The sequence below is a fragment of the Orbicella faveolata genome, unplaced genomic scaffold, assembly GCF_042242905.1.
Source record: "Orbicella faveolata isolate gen_17 unplaced genomic scaffold, um_ofav_v1 contig_46, whole genome shotgun sequence".
Taxonomy (NCBI): domain Eukaryota; kingdom Metazoa; phylum Cnidaria; class Anthozoa; order Scleractinia; family Merulinidae; genus Orbicella; species Orbicella faveolata.
In genome coordinates, this window is record NW_028301576.1 from 12,343,608 (window position 1) to 12,350,000 (window position 6,393).

Here is a 6,393-nt window from a genome sequence, read left to right on the forward strand (position 1 = left end):
GACCAATGTTGGAGGAAGACATTCGGGTGCTGGAAGATTCACAAGCAGTAGATGTTGCAGAAAAAGAAAAAGAAGAAGCGAGCGAAGCTCTCAAATCGATAAAGAAACAAAAAGAAGCAGTCGAGCATAGAAGGAAGTTTGAATTGGGAAAGTTGTTGGATAATGAAGAAACAGATTTTACCCTCGAACGGAAACAAGAAGCCGAAAAAAAGATTTCAGCTATTGATCAAGAAACAAAAAGACTGAACGAAGAAGAAAAAGAGTTCCAAAAAATACTTGGTGCGAGAAATGAATACGTGGAAAGAGAAATGAAACTTCTACAAATTGATAAAGAAGAACTGGAAAAGGCGCAGGGAAAAGACCTTGAGATTATGAACGATAAAGACGCGGCGCCTTACGAAAAAGATGCGGCAGAAGAAAGAGTGGACTGGCGTGACAAAGAGATCCGTCGAGTTAATGCCCGGCTTGAAGAAATCGGGAGAGAGGCCACTGAAGAGAAATCTGTTTGGGAAAGAGTTAAAGACATCTTCAAAAAATATGGGGTGAGGCTAACGACAATATTTATTGCTGCCGGGACCACAATCGGAGCTGTCATCGGGGTCCTCACCAGAGGTTTGAAAGCCACCGGTAAGGCTTTGGGGAATGGGCTAAAAGAGCTCGGCAAAAAATTCGCTTCCATACTGCGTGGGCTCCTCGGGGCAATCGTAAGCTTTCTTTTCAAAGCCGCCGGCCAAGTCGTCGGGTTTCTAGCCGAGCACACCTGGCTGCTTATTCTTGCCGTGGTGGCCTTTTTGTTAGAACAATTTCTTAAGAAGCAGCGTTAACTTTACCGCCAAGCCATGAACAGCAACGCCGATAATCCAACTACACCGACAATGACAGCTGTTTTGTTTATTTCATGTTGTGATGTTTTATCTGGAGCCTCGGGCTCTATTTTTTGCGCCTGTGCTTGTTGAGTTTCGGACGAAGCTGGTTTCCTTGATTCGGCTGTTGCGGCTTTGTGTATCGGGTTGGACGGGTGGCTGTTGGGAGGGTTAATCTTTGACGGGCCGCCTGCCATGAGTTTGAGCCCAGCTTTTTTTGTGTCCGGGTTTACCTCGTTGTTCACCCCCAGTTTCATCCCGGAGACCGCCTGTTTCAGCTTGTTGTTGTAACCGGCCCTGCTTGCGGTGCTGATTATCATTCGCGCGGGCATGAGCCAGGCCATGGGGGCTACAGCGAGATTGAGCCTCACCTTCGCTTGATCCACCGCGAGCTGGTACCTTTGCACGCTCGCGGCCAGGTCGGGCTGTCGGATCGCGTCTTCCATCAGCACCAGGAACTCGCTCTGGGCTTCTTTCGCCCGGCCGCCAGAGCCGAGAATGCTGCTGCGGACGTTGACTTGCGCGCCCAGGGTTCAGTAAACGAAAGCCTCGATTGACTGGTTGATTCTCGACAAGCCAGCCTGGGTCAAGCCGTTTGCGGTATTGAGGGCGAACCAGTCGGCCTGTGCGTCTCCAAAGGCATCCGTCCGTATGAAATCAATAAGGTTATCCTTAATTTCTTTCCCACCTTCGTCGCTAAACTTGTTCCACCCGGGGTACTTGTAATCCGTTTTTGTGGGGCTTTTCCCATGAGGTAAAACGTACAATACCCCGAGACCGTGGTTGTCCCTGTCAGTGAAGGGGAAATCGCTCGAGGAGTCTAAACCGAACTCGGCGCATATCCTTTCGTACGAAGCGGCGTCGTAATGGTTGTTCATTTGGCTGAACGACGGGTCTCCGGGCAAAGCGCTTATGCTCTGAACACCTCCAAGCTGGTACAAAATCCGTCTGACCGTGAAATACACGTGGAATTTGTAGAAAGCTCTTATCTGCGGGGGGGAGATTCATCCCGCTGTCTAAGATTTCGCGAGAAACGCCGCACCCCTGCGTCGCGCAGAAAACCGCGAAGTTGAGCTGCTGCGGCCAATATTTCATGTCAGGCCTTCCTAGCCAGTGTTTTGCTTCGGTTCCAGAAGTGTGCTTGAGTTCGGTTTTTTGGAATATTTCGCGAAATTTTGTTGGGATATACTGGTCAGACGTGACGTAGATTTGGATTGGGGCGTTGAATATTTTTTTCAAGCTTGGCGCTTTGCCGTCGAAAGGTACCGCAGGGATGGGCAAGGAAACTTTTGAGCCAAGCGGCGACAATTGGTACGGAAAACCCCCGCTGTCGCCAAAACCGAGCGCTTCTTTCATTTAGGCGCTCCAATATTTTCTGTCTGAGCCGAAGACGCTTTGAAACGAGCCTTCGCTTTCTTTGAAAATCACCTCGGCGGTTGCATGGTTTTTCTCGTCGATACTTTCTTGCGAAATGAACCGGCTTTTGTCAGCTTTGGGGAAGTGGTTTAAAAAGTTTTTCCAGGCCTTTTCCTTGTCGACTGCCGCTTCCATCACAAGCGCGGGATTTTTCCATACATTCGGCATTGTATTTGAACACAATTTTATTTGTTGAATATAAAAATGGTTGTTCTCACTATTATCACGCAACAGAAAGGAGAGACTATCTATTTTGAAAAGCCGATACCGAGAGTCGATTTCATGAAACTCATTTCTTGCAGTTTGTACAACAGCTGGGACACTTTGAAAAGAGAAGGTTCTGCCACCTTGGGAGATAAAAACAAAGATATAGCTTTGTCAGTTGGAAAATTACTCCCAGGGCATTACAGTTTAGAAAGAATTGCAAGAGAAATAGACAATCTGTTCGCCAAATATAACTATAAGTTGGAAACAGAAATAAACCAACCTCTTGGCCAGCTTGTAATCAGAAATTCTGGGTTAAGACCGATAGAACTTGATCGCGATTTAGCCGGTTTGCTTGGTATTGGGCGAAATCTGAAGTTTATAACATTCGTAAAAAGGCTTACAGCTCCAACGTCATATTTTAATCATTGAATTTAATCGACAAAGAAAAGAATCTGTTCAATGGCAAAAGGTCAGATGTCTTAGCCATGTTTGATGTGAAAGGGAAGCCTTATGAAAAGGTGAGCTACCAGGGTTCTCCGCAACAGGTTTTGCGAGACTGCTCTACAGACGAGTTCATAAATAGCATCACTATTTGCGTCAAAGATGAAAATGGCGAACTCTTTGATTTCAAAGGCTTCCCTCTTCTTTTTGAATTAGAGTTAAATTAAATTTCTATATATACGCAATGTCTTCGGCGAATCTGTTACATCCGAGCGCGCCTCCTGCCGACCCTCTATATCCGGTGCTGGCGGAGCCTTCTCAAAATTTCCGCTTGCAGAAGATAAACGAGATTTCCAACGCTTTGGCACATGAGGTCAACCACTATCGCCTCGTTGCAAAAAAAATACAAACGCGCGAGAAAATTCGTTAATTGGAGTGCTGCCGGCTCCAGCGTTCTCTCTGCAGCGTTTTCCAGCGCGAGTTTTGGCTCCGCCCTGTCTGTGGTTGGCCTGCCCGCAGCGGTTCCTCTTGGCGGCACTGGTGGATGCTTCGCTCTCGTTTCGTCGGGGCTGATAGTCGCCAGCAAAAAGTTCGATTCGAAGATCAAGAAACACCAAGAGATTACCACGCTTGCTGTTGCCAAGCGGGATACCGTCAACAGGCTGCTCTCCAACGCTTTGAACAACAACGAGGTGTCTTCGCATGAGTTCGACACCATCCTTTCCGAGTTTCAACAGTATAACTTTCTGAAAGATCAGGTCCGTGCAAGGATGCTTCGTCAACCATCAAAGAGAGGGCTAACCGAGGTTGATGTCAAGAAAATGGAGAATGACATCCGCGGCAGAGTTGAAGAAGAGATGATAAAAAAAAAATCATGAACCTCCCCCCGCTTCGAACTAAGTTTTAGAAACAAACGGTTTTGTTTGCATGTAAGAAGAACATGATTGTCTGCTTCCACTTGGTCGCGCTTCTTGTGAATGAATATTTCACACCTGAGTGGCAAAAAGAGGCTCGCAATATTTCGCGCGAAGTCGTCGCTGCGATGGCTGAGGCGGATAATGCTATGTGAATTTCATGTCGAAGATATGCGCATGTTTTGTATTCTATGATGGATCGTGGACAAGCTTTCGATGTTGTTGACACACCTCCACCCGACAAGCGTGACTGGCCATCTCTCGAAGACTTTCAAGAGCCAGAAGAAACGCTTAGATGGCGTGATATTGAGGTGGGTAAGTACAGAGTCCTTGCATTGTACAACCAAGGACGGAACAAATACGGGCCTTCGGTTGTGTTAAAACTCGAAAAAGAGAACGGTTCAACCTTTTTGGTGTGGGCGCCTGTTTCGTTGTTTTATGCAATGGAAAAAAGGGAAAAAACAAACTTCATCTTGAATCTTGGCGCTAAGTTGTCAGTGGAAACAGGGAATGTCTTCTACGATTTCAAACTTTGTTAAGACGCCCCGCCTCCATTTTGTTTTGTTACGGTTGTCTTTTTTGGCTGGCTAAAAAAGGTTTTTTCTCCCCCTTTTTCGCCTATTTTGCGCACTGCACGCGATCTCGATGATATTTTCTTATGTCTCGTGAAATTTAATGAAGGCTCGGTCGTACTCATGGACGTCATAAATTGGGTATCCCAGATAGTGGTAAATGTTTTTTTCGTAGCAATCGTAGCAAAGGCCGTTTTTTCTCCCCGTACAGCAAAAAGGCTCGTAGTAGTCTTTGCCGTACAAGTAGCATTTCTTGCAATGCATCACCTTTACAAGTTTTCCTGCTCTGGCGCAGAAAGAGCTTTCTTCTATTTCTTGATGCGCTTCTGCCCAAAGCTTTTTCTTTTCTTGGATTTGTTTGATTTCTTGTGTGCAGGACGAATACCTTGCGGCAGCCATGTTGGCGTATACACTGTGCATATAATCTCCAATAGGAAAAAAATTCTGGCACATTTTTTTTATACAAGTGAAGGGTGGCACATCCGCGCATATTGATTACAGACGTTGCAGCTTCGCTGGACCCGAAGTCAGGGTTCTGGCACAGCACTGATCAAGGAGGAAAAGAAACACACACACACACACATGTATAATGAGGGTTCTGGACACAAGCGAACGCAACACAGTGCAAGCGTAACGCTACTCCTCATCTGAAGATTCGGAGTAGCGTTACGCTTGCACTGTGTTGCGTGAGTGCTGTGTCAGAACCCTCATTATACATGTGTGTGCACTTGCTTTTCGATGATGTCATTTGTTTTCGCCCCTGCTGCCAAAAACTAACCCAACCTGCAAAATGTGTTTACTTTAATGACTCTTTCGTTGCTCCCCCTCCTAACAACTTGTGGCTATATATATATGCCTGCTAACTTTTGTTTTTGTTTGTTTGTTTGTTTTTTCGCTGGGTTTTAGTATACGTTGTGGAACAACGGTTACAAGGGATTTTGCCAAGGTAACAAAAATGGCACACTGAGGAAAATCATTTTTCCTCGGTTACATATTAACCGATTGACTTCTGTGCCAGCCATAACCGGCCGTGACGAGTCTTGGCCTTTCTTCCACCTCTGACGTCATCACCCTTGACCAAAATTGGCATCATCTATGCTCAACTTCTGCAGGAGGAAAAGATCTTTGTAATGATACCCAGATCAGAGTGATCGGCCCTATGGAGGCTTAGATATGCACAAAAATGCTCAAAAAGTTGAATGGAAAACTCAGAGCAAAATTTCCTACCCCTACACGTGGCTACTCCATGGCAAAAATTACCTGTCTCGATGATGCTTTCTCAGAATGTTTTAAACTGGAAGCAAGCTAAGTAGAAGGTCAATCACTGCAGCAAAAAGAAAACAAAAGGAGAAAAAGGAAAGGCGGAAAAAAAAAATTATAAAAAAAATCGATAAGTCGTAGGTCACTTTCTCGCCCCAAAACTCGATTTTGAACTTGATTTCTGCGCATGCCTGAGCGCAAATGTCGTAAAACGCGATGCTCGTGGAAAGAAAGACATGCTGTCATGTTGCAAATGCCTTTTTGAGTAGATTGGAGCTAATTTGACCCATGTCCAGCCTGAAAATCTCCAAAATGTCCAAAAAATGCGTTTTTGGCAAAAAGCTCCAGGAGTCAATGGGTTAATGACAAACGGAGAAACGTGATTTGTTCGTAATTCCTTGGACATCAAAACACCAATGCAACTTACTACATTAAATGTCAAAGGCGCTGCATGTGATCTTTTTGATGTATCCATGGGTATTAACCACGGGAAATTTGCCTCCGGAAATATTGGCCATACTCACTAAATGCAGTTTCCCGTGGTAAAAGGGTCATTAGGGACTTTAAGATATGGTAGGGCTAGCCTGTAGTACGGCGGCAGATAGTAACGATCACTTCCGGTGACGTCATGACGCGCGTACCAGTACGGCTTTCCCACCGTAGCCTTGCTTTCTACTACAGGAAAGTGCCTGGTTTCACGTACTCTTCACTACGTGAGTA

The 6,393-nt window shown here is 45.6% G+C and overlaps 1 pseudogene; it reads right to left on the reverse strand.

Annotated features, from left to right (window-relative positions):
* Positions 1-548: 548 nt before the first annotated feature.
* LOC149098413 (uncharacterized) lies at positions 549-2,469 on the reverse strand (annotated as a pseudogene).
* Positions 2,470-6,393: the final 3,924 nt, after the last annotated feature.